At 40.6% G+C, this 24803-nt stretch overlaps 1 protein-coding gene across 3 annotated transcripts in view; it reads right to left on the minus strand.

Moving 5' to 3' along the window:
* The window catches only part of TMEM45A (transmembrane protein 45A), a 116589-nt gene extending 99320 nt beyond the window's left edge, over positions 1-17269 (minus strand). The window contains exon 1 of one of the 3 annotated variants that reach the window (XM_032631627.1): positions 16887-17269. The gene's annotated coding sequence lies outside the window, so the exon portion shown is untranslated. Of the gene's footprint in view, positions 1-10678; positions 11051-16886 lie in introns of those variants that run through there. The other 2 variants (XM_032631629.1, XM_032631626.1) reach the window with 2 other exon arrangements.
* Between the last annotated feature and the right edge of the window lie 7534 nt (positions 17270-24803).

The raw sequence follows: 24803 nt of genomic DNA on the forward strand, positions 1-24803 counted from the left end.
GCAAAAGAATAAATCTGGCCCTGTTACTCTATCTTGGGCAAAAACGGAACTTCTTTAAAATTCAGTCAACTTAGCACTAAATACCAGTATTACACAGAAAAGATACTATCAATACTTTAACCCGTGTTTTTCAAAATAAGGTCCTTGAGCCACCTGCCTGAGAATCTCCCGGGATGCTTGATAAAATGAACATTCCTACTTCACATCCCCAGATCTACTGAATATAAATTTCTTGCCGCTAAAATTTGACAGTTGTTTTCATTACCATGACAATTCATTAACAAAAGACAATAAAATTCCTCTTCTGAAAGTTGGGAAATCATTAGAATTGGCAATGGGTTAAAAAGGCAAGGAGAATATTGGGAGTTCAGCTTGAAATGATGTTCACAACAGCTGTTATAGCTTTCAGCTACAAAAGCATGCTCTGTATAAACCATGACTCTCCATGGCTACATGAGCAACTTTGGAGCTGCTTCCTACTCATTCATTGAAACAGTAGTGCTCCATTTGGAGACTGGAAAGCAATGGTGAGATGGGGAGAGAATCTTGACTGCCTCCACACAGAGGGCCTCTGGATGGCCAGTGTTCAGGGCCAAAGTCAAACCAACCAAGAAACTGTTTTGCCAGGATGTGTGCTTCCCCTCAGCTCACTGAATAAAGTCATGCTCCCCACCAATGAATTTTCATCAACAGTAACAACAATCACACTATCAATCTTTTATTCTCCAATCTCAAGAGCAATTGGAATGACCCCTGTACCATCCTGACCCATATCAGTCCCATTTTCTGAGGAAGGAAACAAACAGCCTAACACGCTTGTATAAGGTGTGAACAGAATATGGATATCATGAGGCTGAGTCTATCAGAGGAGCAGTAGGTTACATTACTCGAGCAGAGTTCCTCACAAATCTTCTCTGGGACTTGGTATTGGCCATCTCACTCATTTTGAAGCTAGTGGCAAAGTTCTCGCTCCTGGAGGAAGTGAGGGAAGCACCAGTGCAAGCTTGAGTTTGTAGACGAAAGAACAAAACAAAGCGTATCTCACATCTCAAATCATTATGTGTTCTCTACCTGAACCTACTTTTTTATCCAAAGTCTGACTACACTTCATTAGCATTGGGGGAAGAGTGGGCAAGGCGGAGACGGAGATGGGAGAATGTAGGCAGAGCCAGATTACCTTTCAGCCCATGGTAAATATCTGGACTTTATGTTAAATGCAGTGGGAAGCCATTGCAGGGTTTAAGCAGGGGAATGATGGGACCTTATGTGTATTTTTAAAGAATCATCCTGGTTGCTTTGTGGCACATCCTGGTTGCTTTACAGGGGGCAAGAGTGAAAGCAAGGAGAACCCTAGGACAATGCTAGTGAAGCCATAGTCTGTGGACCAACGCTAGTAAGCAAACTGTTTACCATCTGCAACAAGATAATCACAGAAACTGACAGTAAACGTTTAGAAACTTTAAAACATTTTAGAGTAATACGACATTGCTGCAACATCCAAATAGGAGTTTTCATATTTTTACAAAAATGTCAAGCTTCACTGGACCGAGGGATAAAAATAAAACCAAAACCAAACTGATCCTTTACCACAGATAGTTTAATACACTGTGGCAGTAATTCAGGCCAGGGGTGATGGATGCCGGAACTAGGGTGTATCAGGCACAGAGGATACAAAGTGTTCACCCTCCCAGGATTACAAAGGATGGTAAGAGGAATCTGGCAGATCAGGACAAGGAATTTGGTGCACACAGAAAGACCTCTACCTCTGCTGACCAGCACTAGACTCGACTACTCACCAACCCTCTGAAAAGTTGCCATCAACAGCAGCTGCTTCACTCCTGAGTGTATTACACATGGCATAAATGTTAAGCATTCAGACACTGAAATGAGGTTATCCTATGTTTAAGTCCTGATTTCATCACTGTGTGATCTTGGAAGAGTTACTTAACCTCTCTGGGCCTCAGTTACCTCATCTATAAAATGGGAATAATAAGAGCCTCTACCCCATAAGGTGTCCATGAAGATAATGAGAAGAACCCGGAGAAGAGGCTGACATCTCATAAATGGTCACTCAGCCATTAGTTTTTTGTGTATTTTTCTGGGAAGAAAGAGCTTTAAAGCATGATGACGGTTACATAATCTCTATCCTCCGTGGAGCACAATAAAGTTCACAAAACCCTATCACATACAGTACTTCATGACTCCTCTCTTAGAAGTAGGGAGAGACAGGCCTGATTTTCTGATGAGGAAAATGAGGCTTAGTGTCCATACAGAGGTTCCCAACTTGCCCCAGGAGGATGAGGTATTGATTCATCCCTCTTCTCCCCACAGTGGAAACAACCTGTCCGAAAAGTCACACAAGCAGCAAGAAAAAAAACCAGATCACTGTGCTCTTCCACCGTCTGTCTTCATGCCCTTAGCGCATACAAACCGAAGGCAGAGCAGGAGGAGGAAAAGCAACACCAGAGATGGAGAAGCTGGGGTTCAGTCCTCCTTCCTGCCGGCTTAAAGGTAAGGAGCACAACTTTCTCTCTCCCCCTTATTACTCTCTCTTCCTCGGACCTTTATCCCCAAGGTTCAGCTGTGACATGATTTTGGTGTGAGTATTTTTCATGATTTTTTCTTCTTCACTAACATTTTTAATGTTATTGAATTTTCATTATTTATTAAACATACAGTGTCCCTAAGACTGTCCTAAATGTGCTCCTTACTAACATACCTCTCTCTATTTTGGCTTTTCCTCTCTTCCTTTAAGAGTTTTTGACAATCGTTAGTCTGAATTATTCCTGGCTTACAGAGAGAGGAAGCAAGAATCAAATAATTGGAGAAAAGCTCTCTGAGCTAAAGAAAGACTTGGGTCTTCAAATGGAAAGGACACAGCAAGAGAAAACAGGATGTTATAAAAAATTTTTTTTTAAGATCCATACCTAGACATATCAAAGTGAAATTCAGAACTCTATACTTTTTTAATTTAAAGTGTAAGGATAGTAATTTAATATAGGGCTACTTGGATATGAAGGATGCCATTTGAATTTTATGAGAGTAGTTATTAATCCCAATATTTTGATATTTTAATCTATTGTTTTGTCTGTAGAAGAATATTTTAGGAACTAATATATCTTTTTCTGAAGAAATACTTACCCAAAGTTCAAAAATCCCCTAAATTTCACTTTGGTTTCTTTTTCTTCTATTAAATTTATGACAAATGAAATATAATACTTTTTACTGAAAATGTATTTGGTGGTAGACTCTGGGCCAGAGATAAACACAGTGTCTCTACACAAGAAACTGGGTCTATTTGGCCTCCTAGTTGTTGACTCAAGTCAGAAAACAGACTAAGTAGGATTTCAGGTCATTAGGAGGGAATTCAAATGCCTCCTAAACACCTAAGTTCCTACCAGGAAATGACACAGCCACGAGGGAATTTTGGCTCTGAAAACAGTGAAGTTAATGGGAGCTCTACATAATTTGGTGAGAAAGAGTTCACCTTTCAGCTTAAAGAAGTGAGTTTTCATGGGAATGAGGCCACAAGGAACAGTGCAAGCAGTCTGATTTGAGAAGCTTAGCCCAATGCCACTCTTACTTTAAGTGGCTTGGTCTTCTATAGAAAAAGAACATTCTTCCATTTGAGCTTCACCTACTGATCTCCATGACAAGATATGCCACAAAAATCTACATCTCAGGTGACAGGTTGAGATTTGTATATTATACATGTATATGCTTATGTATGTGTGGAGCTAAAAAAAAAAAAAAACAAAGGCAGAACAATGAATACAATATGGTCTCATTTATATTTTAAAATTATATTTATGTTTAGATCTATACCTGTGAGTGGATTCTTGGAGAAGGTCTAAAAGGATACAGGCCAAACTACTAACAAAGGTACCTCGGGGATGGGAAGAAAGCAGGTAAGAAAAGGGGAAAACATTACTTTTGACTCTATACACTGTTTCAATTTTTTCAGCTCATATAGATTACTTTTTTAATTCTAAAGCCAAAAGAAATTAGAAGGGTTAGGAAAAAAGAAAGAAACAAAAAAAGAAAGAAGGAAAGAAAGAAGAAAGGAAGGAAGGAAGAGAGAGAGAGAGGGAGGGAGGAAGGAAGAAAGGGAGGAAGGTGGAAAGAGAGGAAGGAAAGCTATCAGCAATCAATGCCCTTTAACCATAGGACAAATCTTTCTTTCTTGGAGACAGTAAAAGTTATAAGAAGTAGAAATTTTGAGTAATTCTATAAGGAAAAAATTAGCACTTTAGACATAGTTTTAAAAATAAGTCAAGAATGAATCAATATTTTAATACTATGTCTATATGTATTCTAATGGTATTTATATAGAGAAGAACATTACAATGATTAATAAGTGAATTGCTTAGATATCCACATACAAAACAATAAAGTCGGACCCTTACCTCCATCATATACAAAAATTAATTCAAAATGTATCAAAGACCCAAACATCAGAACTAAAACTATAAATCTCTTAGAAGAAAACACAGAAGAAAATCTTCATGACACTTGATTTGGCAATGATTCTTGGATATGACACCAAAAGCACAGGCAACAAAAGAAAAAATATATTAATTGGACTACATCAAACGACGATACCAACAGAGTGAAAAGGCATCCCAGGGAATGGGAGAAAATATCTGCAAATCATATACCCAATAAATAGATAACATCAAGAATATATAAAGAACACCTACAACTCAATAACAAAACAAAACCTGACTTAAAAATGAGCAAAGAACTTAAGTAGACATTTCTCCAAAGAAGATATACAGATGGTCAATAAGCACATGAAAGCGTGCTCAACATCACTAATCAGAAACACAAATCAAAGACACAATAAGATATCACTTCATATCCATGAGGATGGCTGTTATTAAAAATAAAAACAAACAAACAAAAAAACCCAGAACAACAAGTGTTAGCAAGGATGTAGAGAAATCGGAATCCATATGCATTGTTGATAAGAATATAAAATGGTGCAGGGCTTCCCTGGTGGCGCAGTGGTTAAGAATCCGCCTGCCAATGCAGGGGACACGGATTCGAGCCCTGGTCCAGGAAGATCCCACATGCCGCGGAGCAACTAAGCGGTGCGCCACAACTACTGAGCCTGCGCTATAGAGCCTGTGAGCCACAACTACTGAAGCCCGCGTATCTAGAGCCCGTGCTCCGCAACAAGAGAAGCCCACACATCGCAACGAAGAGTAGCCCCCACTAGCCGCAACTAGAGAAAGCCCACGCACAGCAACAAAGACCCAACGCAGCCAAAAATAAATAAATACAATTTATTTTAAAAAATAAAATAAAATGGTGCAGCTGCTGTGGAAAATAGTATGGCAGGTCCTCAAAAAATAAAAAATTGAATTACTGTATGATCCAGAAGTAATTCCACTTCTGGATTTATACCCAAAATAATTGAAAGCAGGAACCCCAATAGATATTTCTACACCAATGTTCATAGCAGCATTATTCACAACAGGCAAAAGATATAGTATTAGTCAGGGTTCTCCAGAGAAATATAACCAATAGGATATAGATATATAGGTAAATATATATGAAGAAAGAGAGAGAGAGATTTATTTCAGGAATTGGCTCACATGACAGTGGAGGCTGGTAAATCCAAAAGCTTCAGGATAAGCTAACAAACTGGAAACCCAGGGAAGAGTTGATGCTGCAGTTCAAGTCTTAAGGCAGTCTACTGGCAGAATTCCCTCTTCAAGGGACACCAGTCTTGTTCTATGAAGGCCTTCAAATGACTGGATGAGACCCACCTACATTATGGAAGCTAATCTGCTTTACTCAAAGTCTACTAATCTAAATGTTAATTTCATCTAAAAATACCTTTACAAAAATATCTAGAATAATGTTTGACCAAATATCTGGATACTGTGGCCTAGACAAATTGACACAAAACGTTAACTTCACAGATGGAAATAACCCAAATGCCCATCAACATTTTGTTTGGGATAAACAAAATGTGGTATATACATACAATGGAAAATTATTCAGCCTTAAAAAGCAATGAAATTATGACACTTACTACAATATGGATGAACCTTGAAGACATTATGCTAAGTGAAACAAGCCAGTCATAAAAGGACAAATACTGTATAATTCCACTTATAAGAGGTAACTAGAGTAGTCAAATTCATAAACACAGAATACAGAACGGTTGTTCCAGAGGGTGGGGGGAGGGGAGAGGAAGGTAACAGAGAGTTATTGTTTAATGAATACAGAGTTTCAGTTTGATGAAAAAGTTCTGGAGGGACTTCCCTGGTGGCCCAGTGGTTAAGAATCCGCCTGCCAATGCAGGGGACATGGGTTCGAGCCCTGGTCCGGGAAGACCCCACATGCTGCGGAGCAACTAAGCCCGTACACCACAGCTACTGAGCCTGCGCTCTACAGCCCGCATGCCACAACTACTGAAGCCCACGCGTCTAGAGCCCGTGCTCGGCAACAAGAAAAGCCACCACAATGAGAAGCCCACACACCGCAACGAAGAGTAGCCCCCTCTCGCCGCAACTAGAGAAAGCCCCCCGCGCAGCAACGAAGACCCAAGGCAGCCAAACTAATTAATTAAATAATTAATTTTTTAAAAGTTCTGGTTGCACCATAATGTGAATGTACTTGATGTCACTGAACTATACACTTAGAAATGGTTATAATGCCAAATTTTATGTTATGTTTATTTTACCACAGTAAAAAAAACTGAATTGCTTACATGTATAGGCTTTACTATGACGCAGACACCATGCTAAATGCCTTATATTGATTTTCTCATTTAATGCCTTTGATATTCCCATTTTATAAATAATAAAGCCTAGAGAAAGTGACTTGCTCAAGGCACACTAGTAAGAAGCAGATCTAGGGTTGAAACCCTTCATCTGAATCAAAAATCCATGTGCTCGGTCAGTGTGCTATACTGAAAAGAGTGACTACATTAAGGTAATGAGATAGAAAGCAAATTAAACTGTTTTTCAAGTAATATTTTAAAGTTGATTAAACATATTAAAAATTTTAAGAATGAATTCCCCCCAAAATATCGAATCCAGACTGGGTATGACTAATAATAAGACACCTAAAATAGTCCTTCATTAACCTTCACCATGAGACATTCTTATCCCAAAACCACAGCACCTCCAGAAATAAGACAAGAAACCAGGCTGCCCAAGAAATAGGAATAGACAGTGTACCTGGCATCTGCCCCATTCTTCCACAAGCCTTGGAACATTTCATAGTTTCTTTATCTTTTTTAAATAAAATTACTGTGGTTCCATTTATATTTTTAAATTATATTTATGTTTAGATCTACACCTGTGAGTAGATTCTTGGAGAAGGACTGGAAGGATACAGACCAAACTGTTAGCAAAGATTACCTCTGGAGAAAGTAGTAAAATGGAAAGAAGGCAGGTAAATAAAGGGGAAACCATTACTTTTGACACATACACTCTGTTCCAGTTTCTCAAAGGATTCAGTCATTCAACTGACATTACTGAATGTCTACCATAAGTCCAGGGTCTATGGTGGTTCTGTTCAATCAAGATGAAAAGACAGAATGATTATCTGTAATGAGCTCCATCTAATAAACAAGTAACACATCTCCTGTCTGCATGTGCAACGCATCCCATAGACAAGACTCATGTTGGTATTATGGTCCCTGCAGGGAATTTTTACCAACCCCACTCCTCCAAATGGTCCCTCCCCCTCCAGTGATTCTCCCTCCATGGACTTCTTGACTACCACTGCCACAAACAAGAGCAGCCCTGCTGTATTACACCCAAGGCAGCATAGACTAGTGGTGAAGGCTTGGGCTCTGGAGTTACACCGTCTGGGTCTGTGTCTGTCATTTGTACAGTGTGACCTTGGGCAAGTTTCTTAATCTGCCTGTGCCTCTGTCACCTCAACTAATAGGTACCAATCCTCACAGAATTACTGAGAGCCTATATGAGTTAAGGCAGGTAAAGCACTCAGAACAATGTCTGTCATATATTAAGTGTTCAGAAAATCCATTACTCACAGATGGATCAAATAACCTTCTAGAAGCAACAGACTGTCCCAGGGAAAAGAAATAAAAGATCATCCAACGGAAGAGGGATCTTAGAGATCATTTTACAGATGATGGCACAGAGAGGGCCATAATGGCTCAATGTCTTGCCCAAGGACATGCAGGTGGTCCACGGCAGCATCAGGGCCAGACTCAGGTTCTCTCTGACACAGCACAGTGCTCTCGAGGAAGAGAAAGCAGAGCTCTCCAAACTGACTTGTCACTTAGGTGCATACTACAGGTCTCATCTACTTTAATACTTGTGCATCCTAAAGTTATAAGTATTAGCATGTGAATGCTCGATTCTCTGAGCAGCATGAAAAAGGGCTTTTTGGCACACACTGTGTGTGTGTAGGGGTTGGGGAGGGGTGCAGGTGCAACAATCACATCCATGTCAAAGACTTTAGGGCATGATCTGTTTCTGAAATGTAGCCTCGGTAATAGTCCAGGATGCCAGACCACTTCAGCAGAGCTCCAAGACAGGCACCACAGAGTGAGTCCAAAAAGTGGAGCTGAGCCTCACTGGTCAGTCCTGCAAGGCCCTGAGGTGGGGGTCACTGAAGCAGTGGAGCAGATCAGGAAGAGTATGCTGGGCAAGGGGGAGAAACTGAGAGATGGATCATTCCAGAAACACCTCCAACTATGTAACTGCTGCAAGTTCAGCTTGTGACCCTCTACCAATCTTACTTCCCAAGCCTCTCCTTCCCCACAGAGAGGCTCTCCATGCCGCCCTCTCCTACCCTCCCACTTTTCCAACCTTTCCACCTACTAAGCTGTCACAGATTATCCCGCATCACAACCCAACATCCGCCCAGGAGAAATTCACACTTTTCAGCCTCAGTGCATTTTTGCCCATGCTTTCCCTTCCTCCTGGAGTGCCTGCCACCTTCTGTTCTATGATCCCTTTCCCCTCAACCAAAGCCATTTGGCAAAATCCTCTTCCAGAAATGCCAACCCTTTCTTGAAACCATCCTCTTTCCCAGAGGGAAAGATCCTCTTTCCCAGAGCCCTCTAGGTCTTTCTAAGGCACTTGATAAATTCTATCTCACTCCCCTCTCCAAACTCTCTCCTTTACAGCCATATACAATGCCCAATTAACAAGGGGTCTGCACTCAGTAAACACTAGTTGCTAGTGTAGAAGTCAAAATGCTGGCTTTGAAAACAAGCGCAGCAGGGGAAGCCAAAAAGGACGGCAATGAAGAGTGTGCACAACTGCAAAGACTAACTCTGTGCCAGAACCAAGGGTTTAATGCGCGTTAACTCACCTAGTTTTCAAGACAATCCCATGAGATAGGTGCTATTATCGGCACGTACAAAGGAGAGAACTGAGGTATGATGGGCTGAGTAACCTACCCAAGGTCAAACGGGAGGGTTTTAAATTGAACCAGGCCAGCTGGCTCTTTATACTGATTCTCTGCAACACTGTTCCTTCTAACCCTACATCCCTGAAAACCACTTCACCTCTTCCACTCACAGTGTGCAGTGCCTTTCTGAATCAAAAACACACTTTGCAACTTGCAATTATGGCACCTACTGCTTTCTAAGTCAAAAATTAAAGATCAATTCTGGCCACAACTGCCACAAGAGTAAATAACATATGATAAAGTCTCAAATCTAAAACATTGCTTAAACAGAGACAATTATAGATGTTTGGGATGGAATGGGCCTCTGGCCATTCACCTAGCTCAGTACTTGCCATCATTTCCATTTTAAAGTCCTGAAATATATACCAGAATTATGTGCAAGCACAAACATCTAACAGCACTCTGAATATTACTCTGATAGAATTATGGGGGTAATAATATAATTATAAGCTTATTGATGCACACAGTGGTCTATCACGTTTAGTGTGGTTTTTTAACAATCATCAAGGAATTTGGCCCTACCACTAAGAAAAGGAGAATATAGAAAAGACATTGAGCTACATTCACATGTAAGTGAAACAGTAATTACCTATATAATTCAGGATTTAAATAATTTAATATTAAATATCCCATTAAAGGAAGCAAAAGTTTTGTTAATTCTGAATAAGCCAGATAACTTTTCAATCTTCTGACGAAACAGGGGGGGACTTCCGTGGTAGTGCAGTGGTTAAGACCCCATGCTCCCAATGCAGGGGCCCTGGGTTCGATGCCTGCTCAGGGAACTAGATCCCACATGCATGCCATAACTAAGTGTTTGCATGCTGCAACTAAGGAGCCAGCCTCCCGAAACTAAGACCCAGCGCAACCAAATAAATAAATACTTTAAAAACAACAGGGAGGGGGGATGGATAAAAATTCCGGCTTTACAAATGTATACCTGTTCTCACAGAAAGAAAATAGAAAAATAAATGTATCAATAGATTCAACTTTGAAGTTAGGAGAGGCTTTTTACAGGATAACAGTTAAATTTCTGTTCCCAGAAAATTTTTAAATAGCATACAGATAACCCCAAAATTAAATTTAATTAAATTACATTAAAATGTTAGCAAAGCAGAAGAAAAGGAAACGAGGTTCTGTGCAGTTTGTGGCAGCAAGCGATATTTTTCTCTCCCTGATGAGAAGGCTTAGTGAGAACAGCAAAAAGACGCAGGGTAGAGATCACAGCGGGAGAAGTAAGATATCCATCCAGCACGTAACCAAAACTTACCCAACTCGGTCTTACTCAACGCTATTTTTCCCACTTTGCCAGTTTTAAATCAGACAGCGGCTGGGCTTTTGCTGTTGCTGTTTCTGTCCTTTTGATCCCAGAGCCCCATGAAAGTTAAACTGTGTGTTGGATGGGATCTGGCCCCGTCTCGCATTAGGGCGAAAAAAGTTTTAAACTTGGATTCCTGGTTGCTTCTTTGGAAAAGTGAATAAATAAGTGGCTCAAAGGAGAGGACGTGGGGGACGTGATCAGCTGACGTCGGGCCCGCGAAGGGGCCGCACAGTTCCTCAGCGCAGCTGTCCAGATGTGCCTCATCTGGTTCTCCGGCGGGGCACGAGCCTCGGCGGCCACGGCTAGCAGAAGCTCCAGCTCATTGGTCTCCGGGGCTCCTCGCTTGCCGCCTATTGGCCGGCAGGCCCGCCACTCCCTAGGTCCTTGGGCCCGCCCCCCGCCCGCCGGGCCAGCTCGCTCCATCCTCAAGAGGAACCTGGAAGTGCAGCCCGGGCGCTGATGTGGCACTCGGCGGCCGCTGCGGGCGTGGGAGGGGCCCGGCCGGAGAGAGGTCCTCCTCACCCAGGGCTTGCCCCTGTCCTGGCCCCTGTTATACCGATCCTTTCCGGCAGTTAGAATGGTTTGTTTAAACAGGATGATTTCAATCTGTTCATGGGCTGAAATTAATGCGCGCCCCGCGCTGGCTTAAATCCCCAGCATTTCCGAGTTAAAGGGACTGGGGCTCAGGATGCCCACGCCCCCAAAGGGCCTTCAGGCCATGTCTCAGAACTTCAGTTTCCCCTCTTTATCCAGGGAGCGAATAATGAAATTCAAGAGCCTGTTTCATGGGGACAGTATTGTTTTGTTGGAAGAAAAAACTTAATGAACCCTTCACCGAAGCCCTCATTAACTAGAAAAGTCGTTCTTTCTGCAGAGAAGCCCAGGGCTGATTAGAGGAGTGACTTGGAAGACTTGGTTTGTTTGGAATTTTTGTTGGGTGGTGGCTGTAGGAAAACAAGAAATGTTGCTTTGTTCTGTGAGAATGTAGACCAAACGATGCTTTGATCCTGGGGAAACCTTTGAAAGACTGATTAGTTGGGAGAGTGTCTGCAAATCAATCACCATTATAATTTGAGGGTGTTGACAGAAATGTGAGCTCATTGAAACATTAAGACTGCAACAGCTACCTTCATTGAGCCACACACCATGAACTAGGCCAGCCCCTATACTTACAACCACCTTATGAAGTACATATTAAAATTATCTCCACTTTCAGATGAGGCTACCAAGACACAGAGCAGCCTCTCCCAGCATGCCACTAAGGTTTCCAATATTTGTTCGCAACATGGGTACATAAACGTACCTGCCCTTTGCCAGGAATAGGTGAGTCAGAGTTTATTGTGAGTGCCTCTACCTTCTGATGTCCAAAGCTTTCACTTCATAGATAATGTCCTCTTGGTCGGTCTATTTGTTATCTATTGCTATGTAACAGATTACCACAAATGTAGTAGCTTGTAACACCACACATTTACTATTGCAGTTTCTAAGGGTCGGAAGTCCAGGCATGGCTTAACTGGATCCCCTGCTCAGGGTCTCACAAGGCTGCACTCACAGTGTCTGTCAGGATGCATCCTTATCTGGAGGCTGGAAGGGGGAAGAATCTACTCCCAAGCTCCCTCAGGTTGTTGGCAGGATTCATTTCTTTGCAGTTGTAGGTCTGTGTCCCCAGTTTCTTTCTAGATGTCAGCTAGCAGCTGCCCTTGCCTCCTAGATTCTAGTCTCATTCTCCTGCAGTTTCTGAAAACCAGGAGGTGGAGGTCATGGGGGTCCACCTTAGAGTCTGTCTGCCACAATGGGCTAGTCAGACACCTCAGTCTCTATAGCCCTGAATGCCATGTCATCTCACCTCCACAATCCCTCCAAAAATTCAGAGCCCCACTCACCAAGTAAAAAAATACGTAAGTGGATTCACAACACTCAATCCCTCTGGCAGTCAAGGACACCCACAAAGGAAGTTTGGCCCTTGAAATTAACCATGAGTTTGGCTTTCTGGGACATCTGTAATCTGATAATGGTACACTTTTAACCCAAGAGTTACTCAACAATGGGCTGATAGTCAAGGTACACGATCAAGCTTCTGCATTCATTACCATTGACAAGTATCTGATATTGTTGACCATTGGAACTGCTTCCTCAAAAATCTACTAAAAAAAGATTTCTGGAGACTTCTGCTTTCAAGAATATGGAGTAGATATAATTTTCCCTGTTTCTCCTGCTAGTATAATACCACCAAAAATCCTGACTTTACATATAAACAAACATAAGAAGACTCTGAAAGGCTGAGAGAAGAGGCAGATGGGCTAGGAATCTAGGGACCCAAGGAATGCCATGATGGTGAGTTCCCTGGATTTTCTCTTTGTCTCATTGATCCAGACTTGGAGCCCAGCAAAAGCCTGTTGTCTTTTGTTGTTAACCAAAAAACCAGGAAGCAGGAGCCTAGAAGGACAAAATAAGTTTAGACAGTAATGGCTATGCTCCAGCCAAACACCCCAGAAGAAACTGTGGCTTCCCCCACATCCACATCAGCAAAGGCCAAATGGGGTCCTAGACTTCCACCCTTGCTATAATAAGGTGAAAACAAAGGGCTAGTTCTTTGAAAAGATCAATATAATAGACAAACTGCTAGCATGACTGACAAAGAAAGTAAAGAGAGAAGACACCAATTACCAGTGTCAGGTACAAAACAAGGGATCTCGTTATAGACCTTGCAGGCATCAAAGAGAAAGTAAGGGAATACTCCAAACAACTCTACACACATAAATTTGCCTTAAATGAAAGGGACAAGTTCCTTGAAAAACACAAATTACCACAACTCACCCAATAGGAAATAAATAATTTGAATAGCCCTGTAACTATTAAGGATATTTAATTCAAATTCAAATATTCCCAAAAAAGAAATCTCCAGGCCCAGATGGTTTCACTGGAGAGCTCTACCAAACGTTTAAGGAAGAATTAACACCAATTCTACATAATCTCTTCCAGAAAATAGGACAGAACACTTTCCAATTGACTTGTGAAGACAGTATTGCTGATGCAAAACCAGAGAAACACAGAATAAAAAAGAAAACTACAAACCAATATCCCTTATGAATATAGGTGCAAAAGTATCAGCAAATAGAATTCAGCAATATATAAAAATCGTTACACACCATGAGCAAATGGGTTTTTTTCCCCAGGGATGCAGTCCTTGTTTAATATTCAAAAATCAATCAATATAAACCATGACATTAACAAACTAAAGAAAAAACACAAACATATAAATCAACATAGAATAAGCACATTCAACAAAATTCAGCGTCGTAAAAATGCTCGGAAAAATAGAAAAAGAGAAGAGAACTTCCACAAGAGCAGGTACAAAAAACCCACAGCTAGCATTATACTTAATGTGAAAAACTAGATGCCTTTCGTACATACTTTGTGATTCTATTTATGTAACATCCTTGAAATGACAGAATTATGGAAATGGAAAACAGATTAGTGATTGCCAGGGGTTACGGAGATGGTGGGGTGGAAGGGAAATGAGTGTGACTATAAAAGGGCAAAATAGAGGATTCTTGTGGTGTTGGAAGAGTTCTGTAGTTTGACTGTATCCATGGGATAAAGTTGGGATACTGTACGATAATATATTTGCAAATAATAATGCAAAATGTTACCATTGGGGGAAACTGGTTAAAGAGTCCAGGTGTCTCTGTATTATTTCTTACAGCTGTATATGAATCTATAACTATCTCAAAATAAAAATTTTAATTAAAAATGCAGACTCCCCTGAGCAGTCCCAACAGCTGTCAACAACCCTGGTCTTTCCAAGGACACTATGTGCATCCCCAAGACTGTACTTCTTGAACAGGAAGCCAGGAATTAACTTGCCTCTGTCTCCAAAACACAGTGACTTGCATCTTAAGAATGCTCATAAGAGACATACAAGAGTTTAACCAAACACCACCAAGCCGATAGTGTTACTCGTAGACCATGTACATCTCTCAAAAACAAGACTACCCATCCTACTTCGAGAAGCTTCCTCTAGGTATAAATGACTCATTACTAACATTTTTCCCTAAAATAGGAGTTATCCAATTAGAAAAGATGGTGCAAATTTTACCCCTTACTTTAGAAGAAGTGATCAGTGACTCCACTTTGATCCTCAAAGGCATTCAAGTCAGCTTTAAATCAGTGGTCAGGAATAAAGATGGCCAATAGGCACAGGAAAAGATGCTCATCATCGCTAATTATTAGAGAAATGCAAATCAAAACCACAATGAGGTACCACCTCACACCAGTAAGAATGGCCATCACTAAAAAGTCTACAAATAATAAATGTTGGAGAGGGTGTGGAAAAAGGGAACTCTCTCACACTGTTGGTGGGAATGTAAATTGGTGCATGCAGCCACTATGGAAAACAGAGAAATTCCTGGTAGTTCAGTGGTTAGGACTCAGCATTTTTGCTGCCACGGTCTGGGTTCAATTCCTGGTCAGGGAACCGGGATCCCACAAGCTGCACAGCATGGCCAAAAAAAATTTTTTAATTAAAAAACAAAAAAGAAACCAGTATGGAGATTCCTCAAAAAACTAAAAATAGAGTTGCCATATGATCCAGCAACCCCGCTCTTGGTTATAATTATAATTAAATTAAATATAATTATATTTGTAATTATAATTATATAATATAATAATTAAATTATATTATGTAAGTATATAATTATATTATATAAGTATATATAATTATATACTTACATAATATGATAATTATATAATATAATTATAATTAAACTATAATCTGAAAAGATACATGCACTCCTATGTTCAGAGCAGCATTATTTACAATACTCAAGACATGGAAACAACCTAAATGTCCACTGACAGATGAATGGATAAAGAAGATGTGGTACATATATACAGTGGAATATTACTCAGCCATTAAAAAGAATGAAATAATGCCATTTGAAGCTACATGAATGGACCAAGAGATTACATTACTAATAGTTTCATTGTTCTTGTGACACAAATGATTTCAAGAAAAATCTAACAAGTTTTTACTTTTAATATCGTATCTCACCCTCCCCAAGCTCTGAGAATTAATTTTTTTAAACATTTGCAAGTCCGAGTTTTAAATGGCCTCTTATTTTCACTTACATTTTTATTACTATGGATACCATAATTTAAACAGAAAATTTACAACCTAGAGAGGTTCAAGTGAAGGCATTTAGGGTGATGTGGCTGTGGAACTCAGGTTCTGTGAGGAATAATGGATGACACAGAAAGTTCACCTGAGGAACCCCACGGGATGGACCATGGGGCAGAGAAAGTCAGGAGCATTCTCCTCCAGGAACTGTAGTGACACCCTTCAGGAGAGGGACTAGACCTATGCTGCAGGGGACTAGAGTGAAAGAAAAAGACCAAGTTCCATGTGGAAGATTGCAGCTTCCAAAAGGAAGACTGCAGCTCAGTATGAGAAAGGACCTTTTTTGCAGGGAAGGGGTGGCAAGCTAACAACATCAGTCACGAGAGCTTTAACACAATGCAATCGGCTGCCTTCCCAGCCCTGGCAATCATCTAGATTAAGAAGACGTGGTATGTACATATACAATGGAATATTAGCCATAAAAAAATGAAATATTGTCATTTGCAGCAATGTGGATGGACCTAGAGAATATGATGCTTAGTGAAATGTCAGACAGAGAAAGATAAATACTATATGATATCACTTATATGTGGAATCAAAAAATAATACAAATGGAGGGCTTCCGGGAAGATGGCGGAAGAGTAAGACGAGGAGATCACCTTTCTCCCCACAGATACACACAGAAATACAAGTGGAACAACTCCTACAGAACACCTACTGAACGCTGGCAGAAGACCTCAGACCTCCCAAAAGGCAAGAAACCCTCCACGTACCTGGGTAGGGCAAAAGAAAAAAGAATAAACAGAGACAAAAGGATAGGGACGGGACCTGCACCAGTGGGAGGGAGCTGTGAAGGAGGAATGGTTTCCACACACTAGGAAGCCCCTTCGCGGGCGGAGACTGCGGGTGGCGAAGGGGGAAAGCTTTGGAGCCGCGGAGGAGAGCACAGCAACAGGGGTGCGGGGCAAAGCGAGGAGATTCCCGCACAGAGGATCAGGGCCGACCGGCACTCACCAGCTGAGAGGCTTGTCTGCTTACCCTTCGGGGCTGGCGGGGCTGCGAGCTGAGACTCGGGCTTCGGTCAGAGCGCAGGGAGAGGACTGGGGTTGGCGGCATAAACACAGCCTGCAGGGGGTTAGTGCGCCACAGCTGGCCGGGAGGGAGTCCGGGGAAAAGTCTGGACCTGCCGAAGAGGCAAGAGACGTTTTCTTCCCTGTTTGTTTCCTGGTGCGTGAGGAGAGGGGATTAAGAGCGCTGCTTAAAGGAGCTCCAGAGATGGGCGGGAGCCGCGGCTAAAAGCGCGAACCCCAGAGACAGGCATGAGACGCTAAGGCTGCTGCTGCCGCCACCAAGAAGCCTGTGTGCGAGCACAGGTCACTATCCACACCCCGCCTTCCGGAGAGCCTGTGCAGCCTGCCACTGCCAGGGTCCCGGGATCCAGGGACAACTCCCCTGGGAAAACGCACGGCGCGCCTCAGGCAGGTGCAACGTCACGCCGGCCTCTTCCGCCGCGGGCTCGCCCCGCACTCCGTGCCCCTCCCTCCCCGCCAGCCTGAGTGAGCCAGAGCCCCCGAATCAGCTGCTCCTTTAACCCCATCCTGTCTGAGCGAAAAACAGACGCCCTCCGGTGACCTACACGCAGAGGCGGGACCAAATCCAAAGCTGTGCCCCTTGGAGCTGTGAGAACAAGGAAGAGAAAGGGAAATCTCTCCCAGCGGCCTCAGAAACAGCGGATTAAAGCTCCACAATCAATTTGATGTACCCTGCATCTGTGGAATACATGAATAGACAACGAATCATCCCAAATTGAGGAGGTGGACTTTGAGAGCAAGATTTATGATTTTTTTCCCTTTTTCCTTTTTTGTGAGTGTATATGTGTATGCTTCTGTGTGAGATTGTGTCTGTATAGCTTTGCTTCCACCATTTGTCCAAGGGTTCTCTCTGTCCGTTTTTTGTTTTTTTTTAATTTTTTTTAATAATTACTTTTTATTTTAATTATTTTACTTTACTTTATCTTCGTTCTTTCCTTCCTTCCTTCCCTCCTTTAGACAACAAATCATCACAAATTGAGGAGGTGGACTTTGAGAGCAAGATTTATATTTTCCCCGTTTACTCTTTTTCTGAGTGTGTATGTGTATGTTTCTATGTGAGATTTTGTCTGTATAACTATGCTTCCACCATTTGTCCTAGGGCTCTATCCATCCGTTTTTTTTCTCTTAATTTTTTTTTATTTTAATAACTTTATTATATATTATCTTACTTTATTTTATTTTACTTTATCTTCTTTCTTTTTTCCCTCCTTCCATCCTCCCTCCCTCCCTCCCTCCCTCCTTCCGTCCCTCCTTCCCTCCCTCCTTTCTTTCTTTCTTTCTTTCTTTCTTTATACTTCTACTAATTCTTTCTTTCTACTTTTTCTCCCTTTTATTCTGAGTCGTGTGGATGAAAGGCTCTTGGTGCTACAGCCAGGAGTCAGTGCTGTGCCTCTGAGGTGGGAGAGCCAAATTCAGGACATTGGTCCACAAGAGACCTCCCACCTGCACATAATATCAAATGGTGAAAATCTCCCAGAGATCTCCATCTCAACACCAGCACCCAGCTTCACTCAACGACCAGCAAGCTACAGTGCTGGACACCATATGCCAAACAACTAGCAAGACAGGAACACAACCCCACCCATTAGCAGAGAGGCTGCCTAAAATCATAATAAGTCCACAGACACCCCAAAACACACCACCAGGTGTGGACCTGCCCACCAGAAAGACAAGATCCAGCCTCATCCACTAGAACACAGGCACTAGTCCCTTCCACCAGGAAGCCTACACAACCCACTGAACCACCTTAGCCACTGGGGACAGACACCAAAAACAATGGGAACTACGAAACTGCAGCCTGCAAAAAGGAGACCCCAAACACAGTAAGATAAGCAAAATGAGAAGACACAAAAACATACAGCGGATGAAGGAGCAAGATAAAAACCCACCAGACCTAACAATGAAGAGGAAATAGGCTGTCTACCTGTAAAAGAAATCAGAATAATGATAGTAAAGATGATCCAAAATCTTGGAAATAGAATAGACAAAATGCAAGAAACATTTAACAAGGACCTAGAAGAACTAAAGATGAAACAAACAATGATAAACAACACAATAAATGACATTAAAAATACTCTAGATGGGATCAATAGCAGAATAACTGAAGCAGAAAAACGTATAAGTGACCTGGAAGATAAAATAGTGGAAATAACTACTGCAGAGCAGAATAAAGAAAAAAGAATGAAAAGAACTGAGGAAAGTCTCAGAGACCTCTGGGACAATATTAAATGCACCAACATTCAAATTGTAGGGGTTCCAGAAGAAGAAGAGGAAAAGAAAGGGACTGAGAAAATATTTGAAGAGATTATAGTTGACAACTTCCCTAATATGGAAAAGGAAATAGTTAATCAAGTCCAGGAAGCACAGAGAGTCCCATACAGGATAAATCCAAGGAGAAATACCCCAAGACACATATTAATCAAACTGTCAAAAATTAAATACAAAGAAAACATATTAAAAGCAGCAAGGGAAAAACAACAACACATAAGGGAATCCCCATAAGGTTAATGGCTGATCTTTCAGAGAAAACTCTGCCAGCCAGAAGGGACTGGCAGGACATATTTAAAGTGATGAAGGAGAAAAACCTGCGACCAACATTACTCTACCCAGCAAGGATCTCATTCAGATTTGTTGGAGAAATTAAAACCTTTACAGACAAGCAAAAGCTGAGAGAGTTCAGCACTACCAAACCAGCTCTATAACAATTGCTAAAGGAACTTCTCTAGGCAAGAAACACAAGAGAAGGAAAAGACCTACAATAACGAACCCAAAACAATTAAGAAAATGGGAATAGGAACATACATATCGATAATTACCTTAAATGTAAATGGACTAAATGCTCCCACCAAAAGTCAGAGTTTGGCTGGATGGATACAAAAACAAGACCCATGCTGTCTACAAGAGACCCACTTCAGACCTAGAGACACATACAGACTGAAAGTAAGGGGATGGAAAAAGATATTTCATGCAAATGGAAACCAAAAGAAAGCTGGAGTAGCAATTCTCATATCAGACAAAATAGACTTTAAAATAAAGACTATTAGAAGAGACAAAAAAGGACACTACATAATGATCAAGGGATCGATCCAAGAAGAAGATATAACAATTGTAAATATTTATGCACCCAACATAGGAGCACCTCAATACATACGGCAAATACTAACAGCCATAAAAGGGAAATCGACAGCAACACATTCATAGTAGGGGACTTTAACACCCCACTTTCGCCAATGGACAGATCATCCACAATGAAAATAAATAAGGAAACACAAGCTTTAAATGATACATTAAACAAGATGGACTTAATTGATATTTATAAGACATTCCATCCAAAAACAACAGAATACACATTTTTCTCTAGTGCTCATGGAACATTCTCCAGGATAGATCATATCTTGGGTCACAAATCAGGCCTTGGTAAATGTAAGAAAATCGAAATTGTATCAAGTATCTTTTCCGACCACAATGCTATGAGACTAGATATCAATTACAAGAAAAGATCTGTAAAAAATACAAACACATGGAGGCTAAACAATACACTACTTAATAACGAAGTAATCACTGAAGAAATCAAAGAGGAAATTTAAAAATACCTAGAAACAAATGACAATGGAGACACGATGACCCAAAATCTATGGGATGCAGCAAAAGCAGTTCTAAGAGGGAAGTTTATAGCAATACAATCCTACCTTAAGAAACAGGAAACATCTCGAATAAACAACCTAACCTTGCACCTAAAGCAATTAGAGAAAGAAGAACAAAAAAACCCCAAAGTTAGCAGAAGTAAAGAAATCATAAAAATCAGATCAGAAATAAATGAAAAAGAAATGAAGCAAACGATAGCAAAGATCAATAAAACTGAAAACTGGTTCTTTGAGAAGATAAACAAAATTGATAAACCATTAGCCAGACTCATCAAGAAAAAAAGGGAGAAGACTCAAATCAATAGAATTAGAAATGAAAAAGGAGAAATAACAACTGACACTGCAGAAATACAAAAGGTCATGAGAGATGACTACAAGCAACTCTATGACAATAAAATGGACAACCTGGAAGAAATGGACAAATTCTTAGAAATGCGCCACCTGCCAAGACTGAATCAGGAAGAAACAGAAAATATTAACAGACCAATTACAAGCACTGAAATTGAAACTGTGATTTAAAATCTTCCAGCAAACAGAAGCCCAGGACCAGATGGCTTCACAGGCGAATTCTATCAAACATTTAGAGAATAGCTAACACCTATCCTTCTCAAACTCTTCCAAAATATAGCAGAGGGAGGAACACTCTCAAACTCATTCTACGAGGCCACCATCACCCTGATACCAAAACCAGGCAAGGATGTCACAAGAAAAAATTACAGGCCAATATCATTAATGAACATAGATGCAAAAATCCTCAACAAAATACTAGCAAACAGAATCCAACAGCACATTAAAAGGATCATACACCATGATCAAGTGGGGTTTATTCCAGGAATGAAAGGATTCTTCAATATACGCAAATCAATCAACGTCATACACCATTTTAACAAACTGAAGGAGAAAAACCGTATGATCATCTCAATAGTTGCAGAGAAAGCTTTTGACAAAATTCAACACCCATTTATGATAAAAACCCTCCAGAAAGTAGGCATAGAAGGAACTTTCCTCAACATAATAAAGGCCATATATGACAAACCCACAGCCAACATCGTCCTCAATGGTGAAAAACTGAAAGCATTTCCACTAAGATCAGGAACAAGACAAGGTTGCCCACTCTCACCACTCTTATTCAACATAGTTTTGGAAGTTTTAGCCACAGCAATCAGAGAAGAAAAGGAAATAAAAGGAATCCAAATTGGGAAAGAAGAAGTAAAGCTGTCACTGTTTGCAGATGACATGATACTCTACATAGAGAATCCTAAAGATGCTACCAGAAAACTGCTAGAGCTAATCAATGAATTTGGTAAAGTAGCAGGATACAAAATTAATGCACAGAAATCTCTGGCATTCCTATACACTAATGATGAAAAATCTGAAAGTGAAATCAAGAAAACACTCCCAGTTACCATTGAAACAAATAGAATAAAATATCTAGGAATAAACCTACCTAAGAAGACAAAAGACCTTTATGCAGAAAATTATAAGACACTGATGAAAGAAATTAAAGATGATACGAATAGATGGAGAGATATACCATGTTCTCAGATTGCAAGAATCAACATTGTGAAAATGACTCTACTACCCAAAGCAATCTACAGATTCAATGCAATCCCTATCAAACTACCACGGGCATTTTTCACAGAACCAGAACAAAAAATTTCACAATTTGTATGGAAGCACAAAAGACCCCGAATAGCCAAAGCAATCTTGAGAATGAAAAATGGAGCTGGAAGAAGCAGGCTCCCTGACTTCAGACTATACTACAAAGCTACAGTAATCAAGACAGTATGGTACTGGCACAAAAACAGAAAGATAGATCAATGGAACAGGATAGAAAGCCCGGAGATAAACCCACGCACATATGGTCACCTTATCTTTGATAAAGGAGGCAGGAATGTACAGTGGAGAAAGGACAGCCTCTTCAGTAAGTGGTGCTGGGAGAACTGGACAGGTACATGTAAAAGTATGAGATTAGATCACTCCCTAACACCATACACAAAAATAAGCTCAAAATGAATTAAAGACCTCAATGTAAGACCAGAAACTATGAAACTCCTAGAGGAAAACATAGGCAGGACACTCTATGACATAAATCACAGCAAGATCCTTTTTGACCCACCTCCTAGAGTAATGAAAATAAAAACAAAAATAAACAAATGGGACCTAATGAAACTTCAAAGCTTTTGCACAGCAAAGGAAACCATAAACAAGACCAAAAGACAACCCTCAGAATGGGAGAAAATATTTGCAAAGAAGTAACTGAAAAAGGATTAATCTCCAAAATTTATAAGCAGCTCATGCAGCTTAATAACAAAAAAACAAACAACCCAATCCAAAAATGGGCAGGAAACCTGAACAGACATTTCTCCAAAGAAGATATACAGACTGCCAACAAACACATGAAAGAATGCTCAACAACAAAAGTCATTAGAGAAATGCAAATCAAAACTACAATGAGATATCACCTCACACCAGTCAGAATGGCCATCATCAAAACATCTAGAAACAATAAATCCTGGAGGGGATATGGAGAAAAGGGAACCCTCTTGCACTGTTGGTGGGAATGTAAATTGATACAGCCACTATGGAAAACAGTATGGAGGTTCCTTAAAAAACTACAAATAGAACTACCATATGACCCAGCTATCCCACTGCTGGGCATATACCCTGAGAAAACCATAATTCAAAAAGAGTCATGTACCAAAATGTTCATTGCAGCTCTATTTACAATAGCCCAGAGATGGAAACAACCTAAGTGTCCATCATTGGAGGAATGGATAAAGAAGATGTGGCACATATATACAATGGAGTATTACTCAGGCATAAAAAGAAACAAAATTGAGCTATTTGTAATGAGGTGGATAGACCTAGAGTTTGTCACACAGAGTGAAGTAAGTCAGAAAGAGAAAGACAAATACCGTATGCTAACACATATATATGGAATTTAAGATTTAAAAATGTCATGAAGAACCTAGGGTTAAGACAGGAATAAAGACACAGACCTACTAGAGAATGGGCTTGAGGATATGGGGAGGGGGAAGGGTAAGCTGTGACAAAGTGAGAGAGAGGCATGGACATATATACACTACCAAACATAAGGTAGATAGCTAGTGGGAAGCAGCCACATAGCACAAGGAGATCAGCTCGGTGCTTTGTGATTGCCTGGAGGGGTGGGATAGGGAGGTGGGAGGGAGGGAGACACAAGAGGGAAGAGATATGGGAACATATGTATATATATATAACTGATTCATTTTGTTGTAAAGCAGAAACTAACACACCATTGTAAAACAATTATACTCCAATAAAGAAGTTAAAAAAAAAAGAAAATGGAAAACAAGCCATTAAAGAGAAATTCTTCCGAGAGAATTAAAACATGTTATATACCTCTGACTTGGCACTCCTTCCATTCTGGAGACCTTTTTTGATAACTGCTTTCATCACAGAATGATCTAGAGTAAAATAAACTGAAATTAGAGTAATTATTTCCCAGTGAGTGGCTTTTTCCATTTAAAACCAAAAGCCAAGTAATTATTGCTTTTCCCATAAAATTAAATATGAAATCTACATTATGTAATTATACACTTATTTCCCCCTTTGTGTGTTCTAATTGCTTCCTCAGAAACCTAAGATGCCATCTTGCAGACTGCCTCCAGTGGCTACTATTTTGGCAGCAGCAAAGGTCAACTTTAAACATTTTCCATCTAAAGCAGCTTTGGATACCTTTAGATAGAAAGTACAGTCTTAGCACCGTCCAGACACTTAGATACCTAAAGGGCATCCAAGATAACAAACTGAAGTCCTGATATTCCCTCAAAAGCTGCTCCTCCCATCAGCCCCCTTCTTCTAAGTGATACCACCCAGTTGCACACATAATCATCAACGACTTGTCTCCTTGTTACTATTTCCTTCATACCCCACATCTAATCTATTGGCAAGCCTTGTTAGCTACACCTTCAAAACACAATCTTCATTAAACTGCTTTTCACTTGGTCCAAACTTCCAACCTAAGCTCGGCCATAAACATCTCCTTATTTGGACCACCATGATAGTCACCTAACTAGTCTCCCTGTTTCTCTTCTTTATCCCCCCAAGTCTGTTCTCTGTACCAGGTCATCTTATTCAGATACTATTTGGATCATGCCTTGTCCCACTTCAAAACCCTCTACTCGTTTAGAAGAATCCACAAAAGAAAATAATAATAATACAAATGAAAATATATA

The sequence above is a fragment of the Phocoena sinus genome, chromosome 4 (assembly GCF_008692025.1).
Source record: "Phocoena sinus isolate mPhoSin1 chromosome 4, mPhoSin1.pri, whole genome shotgun sequence".
NCBI lineage: Eukaryota > Metazoa > Chordata > Mammalia > Artiodactyla > Phocoenidae > Phocoena > Phocoena sinus.